Source organism: Pipistrellus hanaki (genome assembly GCF_964339955.1).
Source record: "Pipistrellus hanaki genome assembly, chromosome: Y".
Lineage (NCBI taxonomy): Eukaryota > Metazoa > Chordata > Mammalia > Chiroptera > Vespertilionidae > Pipistrellus > Pipistrellus hanaki.
In genome coordinates, this window is record NC_140525.1 from 3,132,108 (window position 1) to 3,153,468 (window position 21,361).

A 21,361-nucleotide genomic window follows, 5' to 3' on the forward strand; every position below is an offset into this window, starting at 1 on the left:
CTGCAATTAAGGATTTTCCGGATCGTAGATACCTTTTCTACACAAACTGACTAGGGAAGTGTGTTCTACATGTTCAAAGCGGGTTATCACTCTGTTATGAACGAGAAAAGGTCGGGAGCATAGTCTCTCAACTCTGTTTTCTTTCTAAACTATGCTCTTTACTCTCATTAATGATTTCTTGGATCTAAGCATTTCAAGACATACAACGGACTTGGGAAGTGTATTCTACATGCTCTATGCCAGATCTCATCTATTTACTCTGATTTTCTCTGCATTACACATGTTTTCTGGTAGTTTTCTATAGTAGGCCTTCTGTTGCAAGTATATGCATTACCCTCATATACAAACAACTTGGTATACACAGTTATGTAGCTAAGAAGCTAGAGTGAGTGTTAGAGCTACAGTTAGTGTTTCGGTTAGGTCTAGATTTAGTGTTTTGTTTAGAGTTTGAGAATATAATCTTTCAACTCTGTTATAGAGTTTAAAGCTACATTGCAGTGAAATGTAAACATTTCTAAAGCTGCTTCAATAGCTTATTTTTCTATTCCGAGTATTTCTGCCTTCTATGACAAACATTTGCAGGTATTGTTTAAAACTCTGTTTAACGTGCTCTTTACTGCAATTAAGGATTTTCCGGATCGTAGATACCTTTTCTACACAAACTGACTAGGGAAGTGTGTTCTACATGTTCAAAGCGGGTTATCACTCTGTTATGAACGAGAAAAGGTCGGGAGCATAGTCTCTCAACTCTGTTTTCTTTCTAAACTATGCTCTTTACTCTCATTAAGGATTTCTTGGATCTTAGCGTTTCAAGACAAACGACGGACTTGTGAAGTATATTCCACATGCTCTATGCCAGATCTCATCTATTTGCTCTCATTTTCTCTGCATTACACATGTTTTCTGGTAGTTTTCTAGAGTAGGCCTTCTGTTACAAATATATGCATTACCCTAATATACAAACAACTTGGTATGCACAGTTTTGTAGCTTAGAAGCTAGAGTGAGTGTTAGAGCTACAGTGAGTGTTACGGTTAGGGCTAGATTTAGTGTTTTGTTTAGGGTTTGAGAATATTATCTTTCAACTCTGTTATAGAATTTAAAGCTACATTGCAGTGAAATGTAAACATTTCTAAAGCTGCTTCAATAGCTTATTTCTCTATTCCGAGTATTTCTGCCTTCTATGACAAACATTTGCAGGTATTGTTTAAAACTCTGTTTAACGTGCTCTTTACTGCAATTAAGGATTTTCCGAATCGTAGATACCTTTTCTACACAAACTGACTAGGGAAGTGTGTTCTACATGTTCAAAGCGGGTTATCACTCTGTTATGAACGAGAAAAGGTCGGGAGCATAGTCTCTCAACTCTGTTTTCTTTCTAAACTATGCTCTTTACTCTCATTAAGGATTTCTTGGATCTTAGCGTTTCAAGACAAACAACGGACTTGTGAAGTGTATTCCACATGCTCTATGCCAGATCTCATCTATTTGCTCTCATTTTCTCTGCATTACACATGTTTTCTGGTAGTTTTCTAGAGTAGGCCTTCTGTTACAAATATATGCATTACCCTAATATACAAACAACTTGGTATGCACAGTTATGTAGCTTAGAAGCTAGAGTGAGTGTTAGAGCTACAGTGAGTGTTACAGTTAGGGCTAGATTTAGTGTTTTGTTTAGGGTTTGAGAATATTATCTTTCAACTCTTTTATAGAGTTTAAAGCTACATTGCAGTGAAATGTAAACATTTCTAAAGCTGCTTCAATAGCTTATTTCTCTATTCCGAGTATTTCTGCCTTCTATGACAAACATATGCAGGTATTGTTTAAAACTCTGTTTAACGTGCTCTTTACTGCAATTAAGGATTTTCCGGATCGTAGATACCTTTTCTACACAAACTGACTAGGGAAGTGTGTTCTACATGTTCAAAGCGGGTTATCACTCTGTTATGAACGAGAAAAGGTCGGGAGCATAGTCTCTCAACTCTGTTTTCTTTCTAAACTAGGCTCTTTACTCTCATTAAGGATTTCTTGGATCTTAGCATTTCAAGACAAACAACGGACTTGGGAAGTGTATTCTACATGCTCTATGCCAGATCTCATCTACTTACTCTGATTTTCTCTGCATTACACATGTTTTCTGGTAGTTTTCTATAGTAGGCCTTCTGTTGCAAGTATATGCATTACCCTCATATACAAACAACTTGGTATACACAGTTATGTAGCTAAGAAGCTAGAGTGAGTGTTAGAGCTACAGTGAGTGTGACGGTTAGGGCTCGATTTAGTTTTTTGTTTAGAGTTTGAGAATATTATCTGTCAACTCTGTTATAGAGTTTAAAGCTACATTGCAGTGAAATGTAAACATTTCTAAAGCTGCTTCAATAGCTTATTTCTCTATTCCGAGTATTTCTGCCTTGTGTGACAAACATTTGCAGGTATTGTTTAAAACTCTGTTTAACGTGCTCTTTACTGCAATTAAGGATTTTCCGGATCGTAGATACCTTTTCTACACAAACTGACTAGGGAAGTGTGTTCTACATGTTCAAAGCGGGTTATCACTCTGTTATGAACGAGAAAAGGTCGGGAGCATAGTCTCACAACTCTGTTTTCTTTCTAAACTATGCTCTTTACTCTCATTAAGGATTTCTTGGATCTTAGCGTTTCAAGACAAACAACGGACTTGTGAAGTGTATTCCACATGCTCTATGCCAGATCTCATCTATTTGCTCTCATTTTCTCTGCATTACACATGTTTTCTGGTAGTTTTCTAGAGTAGGCCTTCTGTTGCAAGTATATGCATTACCCTCATATACAAACAACTTGGTATACACAGTTATGTAGCTAAGAAGCTAGAGTGAGTGTTAGAGCTACAGTGAGTGTTACGGTTAGGGCTCGATTTAGTGTTTTGTTTAGAGTTTGAGAATATTATCTGTCAACTCTGTTATAGAGTTTAAAGCTACATTGCAGTGAAATGTAAACATTTCTAAAGCTGCTTCAATAGCTTATTTCTCTATTCCGAGTATTTCTGCCTTCTATGACAAACATTTGCAGGTATTGTTTAAAACTCTGTTTAACGTGCTCTTTACTGCAATTAAGGATTTTCCGGATCGTAGATACCTTTTCTACACAAACTGACTAGGGAAGTGTGTTCTACATGTTCAAAGCGGGTTATCACTCTGTTATGAACGAGAAAAGGTCGGGAGCATAGTCTCTCAACTCTGTTTTCTTTCTAAACTATGCTCTTTACTCTCATTAAGGATTTCTTGGATCTTAGCTTTTCAAGACAAACAACGGACTTGTGAAGTGTATTCCACATGCTCTATGCCAGATCTCATCTATTTGCTCTCATTTTCTCTGCATTACACATGTTTTCTGGTAGTTTTCTAGAGTAGGCCTTCTGTTGCAAGTATATGCATTACCCTCATATACAAACAACTTGGTATACACAGTTATGTAGCTAAGAAGCTAGAGTGAGTGTTAGAGCTACAGTTAGTGTTTCGGTTAGGGCTAGATTTAGTGTTTTGTTTAGAGTTTGAGAATATAATCTTTCAACTCTGTTATAGAGTTTAAAGCTACATTGCAGTGAAATGTAAACATTTCTTAAGCTGCTTCAATAGCTTATTTCTCTATTCCGAGTATTTCTGCCGTCTATGACAAACATTTGCAGGTATTGTTTAAAACTCTGTTTAACGTGCTCTTTACTGCAATTAAGGATTTTCCGGATCGTAGATACCTTTTCTACACAAACTGACTAGGGAAGTGTGTTCTACATGTTCAAAGCTGGTTATCACTCTGTTATGAATGAGAAAAGGTCGGGAGCATAGTCTCTCAACTCTGTTTTCTTTCTAAACTATGCTCTTTACTCTCATTAAGGATTTCTTGGATCTTAGCTTTTCAAGACAAACAACGGACTTGTGAAGTGTATTCCACATGCTCTATGCCAGATCTCATCTATTTGCTCTCATTTTCTCTGCATTACACATGTTTTCTGGTAGTTTTCTAGAGTAGGCCTTCTGTTACAAATATATGCATTACCCTAATATACAAACAACTTGGTATGCACAGTTATGTAGCTTAGAAGCTAGAGTGAGTGTTAGAGCTACAGTGAGTGTTACGGTTAGGGCTAGATTTAGTGTTTTGTTTAGGGTTTGAGAATATTATCTTTCAACTCTTTTATAGAGTTTAAAGCTACATTGCAGTGAAATGTAAACATTTCTAAAGCTGCTTCAATAGCTTATTTCTCTATTCCGAGTATTTCTGCCTTCTATGACAAACATTTGCAGGTATTGTTTAAAACTCTGTTTAACGTGCTCTTTACTGCAATTAAGGATTTTCCGGATCGTAGATACCTTTTCTACACAAACTGACTAGGGAAGTGTGTTCTACATGTTCAAAGCGGGTTATCACTCTGTTATGAACGAGAAAAGGTCGGGAGCATAGTCTCTCAACTCTGTTTTCTTTCTAAACTATGCTCTTTACTCTCATTAAGGATTTCTTGGATCTTAGCGTTTCAAGACAAACAACGGACTTGTGAAGTGTATTCCACATGCTCTGTGCCAGATCTCATCTATTTGCTCTCATTTTCTCTGAATTACACATGTTTTCTGGTAGTTTTCTAGAGTAGGCCTTCTGTTACAAATATATGCATTACCCTCATATACAAACAACTTGGTATGCACAGTTATGTAGCTAAGAAGCTAGAGTGAGTGTTAGAGCGACAGTGAGTGTTACAGTTAGGGCTAGATTGAATGTTTTGTTTAGAGTTGGAGAATATTATCTTTCAACTCTTTTATAGAGTTTAAAGCTACATTGCAGTGAAATGTAAACATTTCTAAAGCTGCTTCAATAGCTTATTTCTCTATTCCGAGTATTTCTGCCTTCTATGACAAACATTTGCAGGTATTGTTTAAAACTCTGTTTAACGTGCTCTTTACTGCAATTAAGGATTTTCCCGATGGTAGATACCTTTTCTACACAAACTGACTAGGGAAGTGTGTTCTACATGTTCAAAGAGGGGTATCACTCTGCTATGAACGAGAAAAGGTCGGGAGCATAGTCTCTCAACTCTGTTTTCTTTCTAAACTATACTCTTTACTTCATTAAGGATTTCTTGGATCTTAGCATTTCAAGACAAACAATGGACTTGGGAAGTGTATTCTACATGCTCTATGCCAGATCTCATCTATTTACTCTGATTTTCTCTGCATTACACATGTTTTCTGGTTGTTTTCTATAGTAGGCCTTCTGTTTCAAGTATATGCATTACCCTCATATACAAACAACTTGGTATACACAGTTATGTAGCTAAGTAGCTAGAGTGATTGTTAGAGCTACAGTTAGTGTTTTGGTTAGGGCTAGATTTAGTGTTTTGTTTAGAGTTTGAGAATATTATCTTTCAACTCTTTTATAGAGTTTAAAGCTACATTGCAGTGAAATGTAAACATTTCTAATGCTGCTTCAATAGCTTATTTCTCTATTCCGAGTATTTCTGCCTTCTATGACAAATATTTGCAGGTATTGTTTAAAACTCTGTTTAACGTGCTCTTTACTGCAATTAAGGATTTTCCGGATCGTAGATACCTTTTCTACACAAACTGACTAGGGAAGTGTGTTCTACCTGTTCAAAGAGGGTTATCACTCTGCTATGAACGAGAAAAGGTCGGGAGCATAGTCTCTCAACTCTGTTTTCTTTCTAAACTATACTCTTTACTCTCATTAAGGATTTCTTGGATCTTAGCGTTTCAAGACAAACAACGGACTTGTGAAGTGTATTCCACATGTTCTATGCCAGATCTCATCTATTTGCTCTCATTTTCTCTGAATTACACATGTTTTCTGGTAGTTTTCTAGAGTAGGCCTCCTGTTACAAATTTATGCATTACCCTCATATACAAACAACTTGGTATGCACAGTTATGTAGCTAAGAAGCTAGAGTGAGTGTTAGAGCTACAGTGAGTGTTACAGTTAGGGCTAGATTGAATGTTTTGTTTAGAGTTGGAGAATATTATCTTTCAACTCTTTTATAGAGTTTAAAGCTACATTGCAGTGAAATGTAAACATTTCTAAAGCTGCTTCAATAGCTTATTTCTCTATTCCGAGTATTTCTGCCTTCTATGACAAACATTTGCAGGTATTGTTTAAAACTCTGTTTAACGTGCTCTTTACTGCAATTAAGGATTTTCCCGATCGTAGATACCTTTTCTACACAAACTGACTAGGGAAGTGTGTTCTACATGTTCAAAGAGGGTTATCACTCTGCTATGAACGAGAAAAGGTCGGGAGCATAGTCTCTCAACTCTGTTTTCTTTCTAAACTATGCTCTTTACTCTCATTAAGGATTTCTTGGATCTTAGCGTTTCAAGACAAACAACGGACTTGGGAAGTGTATTCCACATGCTCTGTGCCAGATCTCATCTATTTGCTCTCATTTTCTCTGAATTACACATGTTTTCTGGTAGTTTTCTAGAGTAGGCCTTCTGTTACAAATATATGCATTACCCTCATATACAAACAACTTGGTATGCACAGTTATGTAGCTAAGAAGCTAGAGTGAGTGTTAGAGCTACAGTGAGTGTTACAGTTAGGGCTAGATTGAATGTTTCGTTTAGAGTTGGAGAATATTATCTTTCAACTCTTTTATAGAGTTTAAAGCTACATTGCAGTGAAATGTAAACATTTCTAAAGCTGCTTCAATAGCTTATTTCTCTATTCCGAGTATTTCTGCCTTCTATGACAAACATTTGCAGGTATTGTTTAAAACTCTGTTTAACGTGCTTTTTACTGCAATTAAGGATTTTCCGGATCGTAGATACCTTTTCTACACAAACTGACTAGGGAAGTGTGTTCTATATGTTCAAAGAGGGGTATCACTCTGCTGTGAACGAGAAAAGGTCGGGAGCATAGTCTCTCAACTCTGTTTTCTTTCTAAACTATGCTCTTTACTCTCATTAAGGATTTCTTGGATCTTAGCATTTCAAGACAAACAACGGACTTGGGAAGTGTATTCTACATGCTCTATGCCAGATCTCATCTATTTGCTCTCATTTTCTCTGAATTACACATGTTTTCTGGTAGTTTTCTAGAGTAGGCCTTCTGTTACAAATATATGCATTACCCTCATATACAAACAACTTGGTATGCACAGTTATGTAGCTAAGAAGCTAGAGTGAGTGTTAGAGCTCCAGTGAGTGTATGGTTAGGGCTAGATTTAGTGTTTTGTTTAGTGTATGAGAATATTATCTTTCAACTCTTTTATAGAGTTTAAAGCTACATTGCAGTGAAATGTAAACATTTCTAAAGCTGCTTCAATAGCTTATTTCTCTATTCCGAGTATTTCTGCCTTCTATGACAAATATTTGCAGGTATTGTTTAAAACTCTGTTTAACGTGCTCTTTACTGCAATTAAGGATTTTCCGGATCGTAGATACCTTTTCTACACAAACTGACTAGGGAAGTGTGTTCTACATGTTCAAAGCGGGTTATCACTCTGTTATGTACGAGAAAAGGCCGCGAGCATAGTCTGTCAACTCTGTTTTCTTTCTAAACTATGCTCTTTACTCTCATTAAGGATTTCTTGGATCTTAGCATTTCAAGACAAACAACGGACTTGGGAAGTGTATTCCACATGCTCTATGCCAGATCTCATCTATTTGCTCTCATTTTCTCTGAATTACACATGTTTTCTGGTAGTTTTCTAGAGTAGGCCTTCTGTTACAAATTTATGCATTACCCTCATATACAAACAACTTGGTATGCACAGTAATGTAGCTAAGAAGCTAGAGTGAGTGTTAGAGCTACAGTCAGTGTTACGGTTAGGGCTAGATTGAGTGTTTTGTTTAGAGTTGGAGAATATTATCTTTCAACTCTTTTATAGAGTTTAAAGCTACATTGCAGTGAAATGTAAACATTTCTAAAGCTGCTTCAATAGCTTAATTCTCTATTCCGAGTATTTCTGCCTTCTATGACAAACATTTGCAGGTATTTTTTAAAACTCTGTTTAACGTGCTCTTTACTGCAATTAAGGATTTTCCGGATCGTAGATACCTTTTCTACACAAACTGACTAGGGAAGTGTGTTCTACATGTTCAAAGCGGGTTATCTCTCTGTTATGAACGAGAAAAGGTCGGGATCATAGTCTCTCAACTCTGTTTTCTTTCTAAACTATGCTCTTTACTCTCATTAAGGATTTCTTGGATCTTAGCGTTTCAAGACAAACAACGGACTTGGGAAGTGTATTCCACATGCTCTATGCCAGATCTCATCTATTTGCTCTCATTTTCTCTGCATTACACATGTTTTCTGGTAGTTTTCTAGAGTAGGCCTTCTGTTACAAATATATGCATTACCCTCATACACAAACCACTTGGTATGCACAGTTATGTAGCTAAGAAGCTAGAGTGAGTGTTAGAGCTACAGTGAGTGTTACGGTTAGGGCTAGATTTAGTGTTTTGTTTAGAGTTTGAGAATATTATCTTTCAACTCTTTTATAGAGTTTAAAGCTACATTGCAGTGAAATGTAAACATTTCTAAAGCTGCTTCAATAGCTTATTTCTCTATTCCGAGTATTTCTGCCTTCTATGACAAACATTTGCAGGTATTGTTTAAAACTCTGTTTAACGTGCTCTTTACTGCAATTAAGGATTTTCCCGATCGTAGATACCTTTTCTACACAAACTGTCTAGGGAAGTGTGTTCTACATGTTCAAAGAGGGTTATCACTCTGCTATGAACCAGAAAAGGTCGGGAGCATAGTCTCTCAACTCTGTTTTCTTTCTAAACTATGCTCTATACTCTCATTAAGGATTTCTTGGATCTTAGCGTTTCAAGACAAACAACGGACTTGGGAAGTGTATTCCACATGCTCTATGCCAGATCTCATCTATTTGCTCTCATTTTCTCTGAATTACACATGTTTTCTGGTAGTTTTCTAGAGTAGGCCTTCTGTTACAAATATATGCATTACCCTCATATACAAACAACTTGGTATGCACAGTTATGTAGCTAAGAAGCTAGATTGAGTGTTAGAGCTACAGTCAGTGTTACGGTTAGGGCTAGATTGAGTGTTTTGTTTAGAGTTGGAGAATATTATCTTTCAACTCTTTTATAGAGTTTAAAGCTAGATTGCAGTGAAATGTAAACATTTCTAAAGCTGCTTCAATAGCTTATTTTTCTATTCCGAGTATTTCTGCCTTCTATGACAAACATTTGCAGGTATTGTTTAAAACTCTGTTTAACGTGCTCTTTACTGCAATTAAGGATTTTCCGATCGTAGATACCTTTTCTACACAAACTGACTAGGGAAGTGTGTTCTACATGACCAAAGCGGGTTATCACTCTGTTATGAACGAGAAAAGGTCGGGAGCATAGTCTCTCAACTCTGTTTTCTTTCTAAACTATGCTCTTTACTCTCATTAAGGATTTCTTGGATCTTAGCGTTTCAAGACAAACAACGGACTTGTGAAGTGTATTCCACATGTTCTATGCCAGATCTCATCTATTTGCTCTCATTTTCTCTGCATTACACATGTTTTCTGGTAGTTTTCTAGAGTAGGCCTTCTGTTACTAATATATGCATTACCCTAATATACAAACAACTTGGTATGCACAGTTATGTAGCTTAGAAGCTAGAGTGAGTGTTAGAGCTACAGTGAGTGTTACGGTTAGTGCTAGATTTAGTGTTTTGTTTAGGGTTTGAGAATATTATCTTTCAACTCTTTTATAGAGTTTAAAGCTACATTGCAGTGAAATGTAAACATTTCTAAAGCTGCTTCAATATCTTATTTCTCTATTCCGAGTATTTCTGCCTTCTATGACAAACATTTGCAGGTATTGTTTAAAACTCTGTTTAACGTGCTCTTTACTGCAATTAAGGATTTTCCGGATCGTAGATAACTTTTCTACACAAACTGACTAGGGAAGTGTGTTCTACATGTTCAAAGCGGGTTATCACTCTGTTATGAACGAGAAAAGGTCGGGAGCATAGTCTCTCAACTCTGTTTTCTTTCTAAACTATGCTCTTTACTCTCATTAATGATTTCTTGGATCTAAGCATTTCAAGACATACAACGGACTTGGGAAGTGTATTCTACATGCTCTATGCCAGATCTCATCTATTTACTCTGATTTTCTCTGCATTACACATGTTTTCTGGTAGTTTTCTATAGTAGGCCTTCTGTTGCAAGTATATGCATTACCCTCATATACAAACAACTTGGTATACACAGTTATGTAGCTAAGAAGCTAGAGTGAGTGTTAGAGCTACAGTTAGTGTTTTGGTTAGGGCTAGATTTAGTGTTTTGTTTAGGGTTTGAGAATATTATCTTTCAACTCTTTTATAGAGTTTAAAGCTACATTGCAGTGAAATGTAAACATTTCTAAAGCTGCTTCAATAGCTTATTTCTCTATTCCGAGTATTTCTGCCTTCTATGACAAACATTTGCAGGTATTGTTTAAAACTCTGTTTAACGTGCTCTTTACTGCAATTAAGGATTTTCCGGATCGTAGATACCTTTTCTACACAAACTGACTAGGGAAGTGTGTTCTACATGTTCAAAGCGGGTTATCACTCTGTTATGAACGAGAAAAGGTCGGGAGCATAGTCTCTCAACTCTGTTTTCTTTCTAAACTATGCTCTTTACTCTCATTAATGATTTCTTGGATCTAAGCATTTCAAGACATACAACGGACTTGGGAAGTGTATTCTACATGCTCTATGCCAGATCTCATCTATTTACTCTGATTTTCTCTGCATTACACATGTTTTCTGGTAGTTTTCTATAGTAGGCCTTCTGTTGCAAGTATATGCATTACCCTCATATACAAACAACTTGGTATACACAGTTATGTAGCTAAGAAGCTAGAGTGAGTGTTAGAGCTACAGTTAGTGTTTTGGTTAGGGCTAGATTTAGTGTTTTGTTTAGAGTTTGAGAATATAATCTTTCAACTCTGTTATAGAGTTTAAAGCTACATTGCAGTGAAATGTAAACATTTCTAAAGCTGCTTCAATAGCTTATTTTTCTATTCCGAGTATTTCTGCCTTCTATGACAAACATTTGCAGGTATTGTTTAAAACTCTGTTTAACGTGCTCTTTACTGCAATTAAGGATTTTCCGGATCGTAGATACCTTTTCTACACAAACTGACTAGGGAAGTGTGTTCTACATGTTCAAAGCGGGTTATCACTCTGTTATGAACGAGAAAAGGTCGGGAGCATAGTCTCTCAACTCTGTTTTCTTTCTAAACTATGGTTTTTACTCTCATTAAGGATTTCTTGGATCTTAGCGTTTCAAGACAAACAACGGACTTGTGAAGTGTATTCCACATGCTCTATGCCGGATCTCATCTATTTGCTCTCATTTTCTCTGCATTACACATGTTTTCTGGTAGTTTTCTAGAGTAGGCCTTCTGTTACAAATATATGCATTACCCTAATTTACAAACAACTTGGTATGCACAGTTATGTAGCTAAGAAGCTAGAGTGAGTGTTAGAGCTACATACAGTGAGTGTTACGGTTAGGGCTAGATTTAGTGTTTTGTTTAGAGTTTGAGAATATTATCTGTCAACTCTGTTATAGAGTTTAAAGCTACATTGCAGTGAAATGTAAACATTTCTAAAGCTGCTTCAATAGCTTATTTCTCTATTCCGAGTATTTCTGCCTTCTATGACAAACATTTGCAGGTATTGTTTAAAACTCTGTTTAACGTGCTCTTTACTGCAATTAAGGATTTTCCGGATCGTAGATACCTTTTCTACACAAACTGACTAGGGAAGTGTGTTCTACATGTTCAAAGCGGGTTATCACTCTGTTATGAACGAGAAAAGGTCGGGAGCATAGTCTCCCAACTCTGTTTTCTTTCTAAACTATGTTCTTTACTCTCATTAATGATTTCTTGGATCTAAGCATTTCAAGACATACAACGGACTTGGGAAGTGTATTCTACATGCTCTATGCCAGATCTCATCTATTTACTCTGATTTTCTCTGCATTACACATGTTTTCTGGTAGTTTTCTATAGTAGGCCTTCTGTTGCAAGTATATGCATTACCCTCATATACAAACAACTTGGTATACACAGTTATGTAGCTAAGAAGCTAGAGTGAGTGTTAGAGCTACAGTTAGTGTTTTGGTTAGGGTTAGATTTAGTGTTTTGTTTAGGGTTTGAGAATATTATCTTTCAACTCTTTTATAGAGTTTAAAGCTACATTGCAGTGAAATGTAAACATTTCTAAAGCTGCTTCAATAGCTTATTTCTCTATTCCGAGTATTTCTGCCTTCTATGACAAACATTTGCAGGTATTGTTTAAAACTCTGTTTAACGTGCTCTTTACTGCAATTAAGGATTTTCCGGATCGTAGATACCTTTTCTACACAAACTGACTAGAGAAGTGTTTTCTACATGTTCAAAGCGGGTTATCACTCTGTTATGAACGAGAAAAGTTCGGGAGCATAGTCTCTCAACTCTGTTTTCTTTCTAAAATATGCTTTTTACTCTCATTAAGGATTTCTTGGATCTTAGCATTTCAAGACAAACAACGGACTTGGGAAGTGTATTCTACATGCTCTATGCCAGATCTCCTCTATTTACTCTGATTTTCTCTGCATTACACATGTTTTCTGGTAGTTTTCTATAGTAGGCCTTCTGTTGCAAGTATATGCATTACCCTCATATACAAACAACTTGGTATACACAGTTATGTAGCTAAGAAGCTAGAGTGAGTGTTAGAGCTACAGTGAGTGTTACGGTTAGGGCTAGATTTAGTGTTTTGTTTAGAGTTTGAGAATATTATCTGTCAACTCTGTTATAGAGTTTAAAGCTACATTGCAGTGAAATGTAAACATTTCTAAAGCTGCTTCAATAGCTTATTTCTCTATTCCGAGTATTTCTGCCTTCTATGACAAACATTTGCAGGTATTGTTTAAAACTCTGTTTAACGTGCTCTTTACTGCAATTAAGGATTTTCCGGATCGTAGATACCTTTTCTACACAAACTGACTAGGGAAGTGTGTTCTACATGTTCAAAGCGGGTTATCACTCTGTTATGAACGAGAAAAGGTCGGGAGCATAGTCTCTCAACTCTGTTTTCTTTCTAAACTATGCTCTTTACTCTCATTAATGATTTCTTGGATCTAAGCATTTCAAGACATACAACGGACTTGGGAAGTGTATTCTACATGCTCTATGCCAGATCTCATCTATTTACTCTGATTTTCTCTGCATTACACATGTTTTCTGGTAGTTTTCTATAGTAGGCCTTCTGTTGCAAGTATATGCATTACCCTCATATACAAACAACTTGGTATACACAGTTATGTAGCTAAGAAGCTAGAGTGAGTGTTAGAGCTACAGTTAGTGTTTTGGTTAGGGCTAGATTTAGTGTTTTGTTTAGAGTTTGAGAATATAATCTTTCAACTCTGTTATAGAGTTTAAAGCTACATTGCAGTGAAATGTAAACATTTCTAAAGCTGCTTCAATAGCTTATTTTTCTATTCCGAGTATTTCTGCCTTCTATGACAAACATTTGCAGGTATTGTTTATAACTCTGTTTAACGTGCTCTTTACTGCAATTAAGGATTTTCCGGATCGTAGATACCTTTTCTACACAAACTGACTAGGGAAGTGTGTTCTACATGTTCAAAGCGGGTTATCACTCTGTTATGAACGAGAAAAGGTCGGGAGCATAGTCTCTCAACTCTGTTTTCTTTCTAAACTATGCTCTTTACTCTCATTAAGGATTTCTTGGATCTTAGCGTTTCAAGACAAACAACGGACTTGTGAAGTGTATTCCACATGCTCTATGCCAGATCTCATCTATTTGCTCTCATTTTCTCTGCATTACACATGTTTTCTGGTAGTTTTCTAGAGTAGGCCTTCTGTTACAAATATATGCATTACCCTAATACACAAACAACTTGGTATGCACAGTTATGTAGCTTAGAAGCTAGAGTGAGTGTTAGAGCTACAGTGAGTGTTACGGTTAGTGCTAGATTTAGTGTTTTGTTTAGGGTTTGAGAATATTATCTTTCAACTCTTTTATAGAGTTTAAAGCTACATTGCAGTGAAATGTAAACATTTCTAAAGCTGCTTCAATATCTTATTTCTCTATTCCGAGTATTTCTGCCTTCTATGACAAACATTTGCAGGTATTGTTTAAAACTCTGTTTAACGTGCTCTTTACTGCAATTAAGGATTTTCCGGATCGTAGATACCTTTTCTACACAAACTGACTAGGGAAGTGTGTTCTACATGTTCAAAGCGGGTTATCACTCTGTTATGAACGAGAAAAGCCCGGGAGCATAGTCTCTCAACTCTGTTTTCTTTCTAAACTATGCTCTTTACTCTCATTAATGATTTCTTGGATCTAAGCATTTCAAGACATACAACGGACTTGGGAAGTGTATTCTACATGCTCTATGCCAGATCTCATCTATTTACTCTGATTTTCTCTGCATTACACATGTTTTCTGGTAGTTTTCTATAGTAGGCCTTCTGTTGCAAGTATATGCATTACCCTCATATACAAACAACTTGGTATACACAGTTATGTAGCTAAGAAGCTAGAGTGAGTGTTAGAGCTACAGTTAGTGTTTTGGTTAGGGCTAGATTTAGTGTTTTGTTTAGAGTTTGAGAATATAATCTTTCAACTCTGTTATAGAGTTTAAAGCTACATTGCAGTGAAATGTAAACATTTCTAAAGCTGCTTCAATAGCTTATTTTTCTATTCCGAGTATTTCTGCCTTCTATGACAAACATTTGCAGGTATTGTTTAAAACTCTGTTTAACCTGCTCTTTACTGCAATTAAGGATTTTCCGGATCGTAGATACCTTTTCTACACAAACTGACTAGGGAAGTGTGTTCTACATGTTCAAAGCGGGTTATCACTCTGTTATGAACGAGAAAAGGTCGGGAGCATAGTCTCTCAACTCTGTTTTCTTTCTAAACTATGCTCTTTACTCTCATTAAGGATTTCTTGGATCTTAGCGTTTCAAGACAAACAACGGACTTGTGAAGTGTATTCCACATGCTCTATGCCAGATCTCATCTATTTGCTCTCATTTTCTCTGCATTACACATGTTTTCTGGTAGTTTTCTAGAGTAGGCCTTCTGTTACAAATATATGCATTACCCTAATATACAAACAACTTGGTATGCACAGTTATGTAGCTTAGAAGCTAGAGTGAGTGTTAGAGCTACAGTGAGTGTTACGGTTAGTGCTAGATTTAGTGTTTTGTTTAGGGTTTGAGAATATTATCTTTCAACTCTTTTATAGAGTTTAAAGCTACATTGCAGTGAAATGTAAACATTTCTAAAGCTGCTTCAATATCTTATTTCTCTATTCCGAGTATTTCTGCCTTCTATGACAAACATTTGCAGGTATTGTTTAAAACTCTGTTTAACGTGCTCTTTACTGCAATTAAGGATTTTCCGGATCGTAGATACCTTTTCTACACAAACTGACTAGGGAAGTGTGTTCTACATGTTCAAAGCGGGTTATCACTCTGTTATGAACGAGAAAAGGTCGGGAGCATAGTCTCTCAACTCTGTTTTCTTTCTAAACTATGCTCTTTACTCTCATTAAGGATTTCTTGGATCTAAGCATTTCAAGACATACAACGGACTTGGGAAGTGTATTCTACATGCTCTATGCCAGATCTCATCTATTTACTCTGATTTTCTCTGCATTACACATGTTTTCTGGTAGTTTTCTATAGTAGGCCTTCTGTTGCAAGTATATGCATTACCCTCATATACAAACAACTTGGTATACACAGTTATGTAGCTAAGAAGCTAGAGTGAGTGTTAGAGCTACAGTTAGTGTTTTGGTTAGGGCTAGATTTAGTGTTTTGTTTAGAGTTTGAGAATATAATCTTTCAACTCTGTTATAGAGTTTAAAGCTACATTGCAGTGAAATGTAAACATTTCTAAAGCTGCTTCAATAGCTTATTTTTCTATTCCGAGTATTTCTGCCTTCTATGACAAACATTTGCAGGTATTGTTTAAAACTCTGTTTAACCTGCTCTTTACTGCAATTAAGGATTTTCCGGATCGTAGATACCTTTTCTACACAAACTGACTAGGGAAGTGTGTTCTACATGTTCAAAGCGGGTTATCACTCTGTTATGAACGAGAAAAGGTCGGGAGCATAGTCTCTCAACTCTGTTTTCTTTCTAAACTATGCTCTTTACTCTCATTAAGGATTTCTTGGATCTTAGCGTTTCAAGACAAACAACGGACTTGTGAAGTGTATTCCACATGCTCTATGCCAGATCTCATCTATTTGCTCTCATTTTCTCTGCATTACACATGTTTTCTGGTAGTTTTCTAGAGTAGGCCTTCTGTTACAAATATATGCATTACCCTAATATACAAACAACTTGGTATGCACAGTTATGTAGCTTAGAAGCTAGAGTGAGTGTTAGAGCTACAGTGAGTGTTACGGTTAGTGCTAGATTTAGTGTTTTGTTTAGGGTTTGAGAATATTATCTTTCAACTCTTTTATAGAGTTTAAAGCTACATTGCAGTGAAATGTAAACATTTCTAAAGCTGCTTCAATATCTTATTTCTCTATTCCGAGTATTTCTGCCTTCTATGACAAACATTTGCAGGTATTGTTTAAAACTCTGTTTAACGTGCTCTTTACTGCAATTAAGGATTTTCCGGATCGTAGATACCTTTTCTACACAAACTGACTAGGGAAGTGTGTTCTACATGTTCAAAGCGGGTTATCACTCTGTTATGAACGAGAAAAGGTCGGGAGCATAGTCTCTCAACTCTGTTTTCTTTCTAAACTATGCTCTTTACTCTCATTAAGGATTTCTTGGATCTAAGCATTTCAAGACATACAACGGACTTGGGAAGTGTATTCTACATGCTCTATGCCAGATCTCATCTATTTACTCTGATTTTCTCTGCATTACACATGTTTTCTGGTAGTTTTCTATAGTAGGCCTTCTGTTGCAAGTATATGCATTACCCTCATATACAAACAACTTGGTATACACAGTTATGTAGCTAAGAAGCTAGAGTGAGTTTTAGAGCTACAGTGAGTGTTACGGTTAGGGCTAGATTTAGTGTTTTGTTTAGAGTTTGAGAATATTATCTGTCAACTCTGTTATAGAGTTTAAAGCTACATTGCAGTGAAATGTAAACATTTCTAAAGCTGCTTCAATAGCTTATTTCTCTATTCCGAGTATTTCTGCCTTCTATGACAAACATTTGCAGGTATTGTTTAAAACTCTGTTTAACGTGCTCTTTACTGCAATTAAGGATTTTCCGGATCGTAGATACCTTTTCTACACAAACTGACTAGGGAAGTGTGTTCTACATGTTCAAAGCGGGTTATCACTCTGTTATGAACGAGAAAAGGTCGGGAGCATAGTCTCTCAACTCTGTTTTCTTTCTAAACTATGCTCTTTACTCTCATTAAGGATTTCTTGGATCTAAGCATTTAAAGACATACAACGGACTTGGGAAGTGTATTCTACATGCTCTATGCCAGATCTCATCTATTTACTCTGATTTTCTCTGCATTACACATGTTTTCTGGTAGTTTTCTATAGTAGGCCTTCTGTTGCAAGTATATGCATTACCCTCATATACAAACAACTTGGTATACACAGTTATGTAGCTAAGAAGCTAGAGTGAGTGTTAGAGCTACAGTTAGTGTTTTGGTTAGGGCTAGATTTAGTGTTTTGTTTAGAGTTTGAGAATATAATCTTTCAACTCTGTTATAGAGTTTAAAGCTACATTGCAGTGAAATGTAAACATTTCTAAAGCTGCTTCAATAGCTTATTTTTCTATTCCGAGTATTTCTGCCTTCTATGACAAACATTTGCAGGTATTGTTTAAAACTCTGTTTAACGTGCTCTTTACTGCAATTAAGGATTTTCCGGATCGTAGATACCTTTTCTACACAAACTGACTAGGGAAGTGTGTTCTACATGTTCAAAGCGGGTTATCACTCTGTTATGAACGAGAAAAGGTCGGGAGCATAGTCTCTCAACTCTGTTTTCTTTCTAAACTATGCTCTTTACTCTCATTAAGGATTTCTTGGATCTTAGCGTTTCAAGACAAACAACGGACTTGTGAAGTGTATTCCACATGCTCTATGCCAGATCTCATCTATTTGCTCTCATTTTCTCTGCATTACACATGTTTTCTGGTAGTTTTCTAGAGTAGGCCTTCTGTTACAAATATATGCATTACCCTAATATACAAACAACTTGGTATGCACAGTTATGTAGCTTAGAAGCTAGAGTGAGTGTTAGAGCTACAGTGAGTGTTACGGTTAGTGCTAGATTTAGTGTTTTGTTTAGGGTTTGAGAATATTATCTTTCAACTCTTTTATAGAGTTTAAAGCTACATTGCAGTGAAATGTAAACATTTCTAAAGCTGCTTCAATATCTTATTTCTCTATTCCGAGTATTTCTGCCTTCAATGACAAACATTTGCAGGTATTGTTTAAAACTCTGTTTAACGTGCTCTTTACTGCAATTAAGGATTTTCCGGATCGTAGATACCTTTTCTACACAAACTGACGAGGGAAGTGTGTTCTACATGTTCAAAGCGGGTTATCACTCTGTTATGAACGAGAAAAGGTCGGGAGCATAGTCTCTCAACTCTGTTTTCTTTCTAAACTATGCTCTTTACTCTCATTAAGGATTTCTTGGATCTTAGCATTTCAAGACATACAACGGACTTGGGAAGTGTATTCTACATGCTCTATGCCAGATCTCATCTATTTACGCTGATTTTCTCTGCATTACACATGTTTTCTGGTAGTTTTCTATAGTAGGCCTTCTGTTGCAAGTATATGCATTACCCTCATATACAAACAACTTGGTATACACAGTTATGTAGCTAAGAAGCTAGAGTGAGTGTTAGAGCTACAGTGAGTGTTACGGTTAGGGCTAGATTTAGTGTTTTGTTTAGAGTTTGAGAATATTATCTGTCAACTCTGTTATAGAGTTTAAAGCTACATTGCAGTGAAATGTAAACATTTCTAAAGCTGCTTCAATAGCTTATTTCTCTATTCCGAGTATTTCTGCCTTCTATGACAAACATTTGCAGGTATTGTTTAAAACTCTGTTTAACGTGCTCTTTACTGCAATTAAGGATTTTCCGGATCGTAGATACCTTTTCTACACAAACTGACTAGGGAAGTGTGTTCTACATGTTCAAAGCGGGTTATCACTCTGTTATGAACGAGAAAAGGTCGGGAGCATAGTCTCTCAACTCTGTTTTCTTTCTAAACTATGCTCTTTACTCTCATTAAGGATTTCTTGGATCTAAGCATTTCAAGACATACAACGGACTTGGGAAGTGTATTCTACATGCTCTATGCCAGATCTCATCTATTTACTCTGATTTTCTCTGCATTACACATGTTTTCTGGTAGTTTTCTATAGTAGGCCTTCTGTTGCAAGTATATGCATTACCCTCATATACAAACAACTTGGTATACACAGTTATGTAGCTAAGAAGCTAGAGTGAGTGTTAGAGCTACAGTTAGTGTTTTGGTTAGGGCTAGATTTAGTGTTTTGTTTAGAGTTTGAGAATATAATCTTTCAACTCTGTTATAGAGTTTAAAGCTACATTGCAGTGAAATGTAAACATTTCTAAAGCTGCTTCAATAGCTTATTTTTCTATTCCGAGTATTTCTGCCTTCTATGACAAACATTTGCAGGTATTGTTTAAAACTCTGTTTAACGTGCTCTTTACTGCAATTAAGGATTTTCCGGATCGTAGATACCTTTTCTACACAAACTGACTAGGGAAGTGTGTTCTACATGTTCAAAGCGGGTTATCACTCTGTTATGAACGAGAAAAGGTCGGGAGCATAGTCTCTCAACTCTGTTTTCTTTCTAAACTATGCTCTTTACTCTCATTAAGGATTTCTTGGATCTTAGCGTTTCAAGACAAACAACGGACTTGTGAAGTGTATTCCACATGCTGTATGCCAGATCTCATCTATTTGCTCTCATTTTCTCTGCATTACACATGTTTTCTGGTAGTTTTCTAGAGTAGGCCTTCTGTGACAAATATATGCATTACCCTAATATACAAACAACTTGGTATGCACAGTTATGTAGCTAAGAAGCTAGAGTGAGTGTTAGAGCTACAGTGAGTGTTACGGTTAGGGCTAGATTTAGTGTTTTGTTTAGGGTTTGAGAATATTATCTTTCAACTCTTTTATAGAGTTTAAAGCTACATTGCAGTGAAATGTAAACATTTCTAAAGCTGCTTCAATAGCTTATTTCTCTATTCCGAGTATTTCTGCCTTCTATGACAAACATTTGCAGGTATTGTTTAAAACTCTGTTTAACGTGCTCTTTACTGCAATTAAGGATTTTCCGGATCGTAGATACCTTTTCTACACAAACTGACGAGGGAAGTGTGTTCTACATGTTCAAAGCGGGTTATCACTCTGTTATGAACGAGAAAAGGTCGGGAGCATAGTCTCTCAACTCTGTTTTCTTTCTAAACTATGCTTTTTACTCTCATTAAGGATTTCTTGGATCTTAGCATTTCAAGACAAACAACGGACTTGGGAAGTGTATTCTACATGCTCTATGCCAGATCTCATCTATTTACTCTGATTTTCTCTGAATTACACATGTTTTCTGGTAGTTTTCTATAGTAGGCCTTCTGTTGCAAGTATATGCATTACCCTCATATACAAACAACTTGGTATACACAGTTATGTAGCTAAGAAGCTAGAGTGAGTGTTAGAGCTACAGTGAGAGTTACGGTTAGGGCTAGATTTAGTGTTTTGTTTAGAGTTTGAGAATATTATCTGTCAACTCTGTTATAGAGTTTAAAGCTACATTGCAGTGAAATGTAAACATTTCTAAAGCTGCTTCAATAGCTTATTTCTCTATTCCGAGTATTTCTGCCTTCTATGACAAACATTTGCAGGTATTGTTTAAAACTCTGTTTAACGTGCTCTTTACTGCAATTAAGGATTTTCCGGATCGTAGATACCTTTTCTACACAAACTGACTAGGGAAGTGTGTTCTACATGTTCAAAGCGGGTTATCACTCTGTTATGAACGAGAAAAGGTCGGGAGCATAGTCTCTCAACTCTGTTTTCTTTCTAAACTATGCTCTTTACTCTCATTAAGGATTTCTTGGATCTAAGCATTTCAAGACATACAACGGACTTGGGAAGTGTATTCTACATGCTCTATGCCAGATCTCATCTATTTACTCTGATTTTCTCTGCATTACACATGTTTTCTGGTAGTTTTCTATAGTAGGCCTTCTGTTGCAAGTATATGCATTACCCTCATATACAAACAACTTGGTATACACAGTTATGTAGCTAAGAAGCTAGAGTGAGTGTTAGAGCTACAGTTAGTGTTTTGG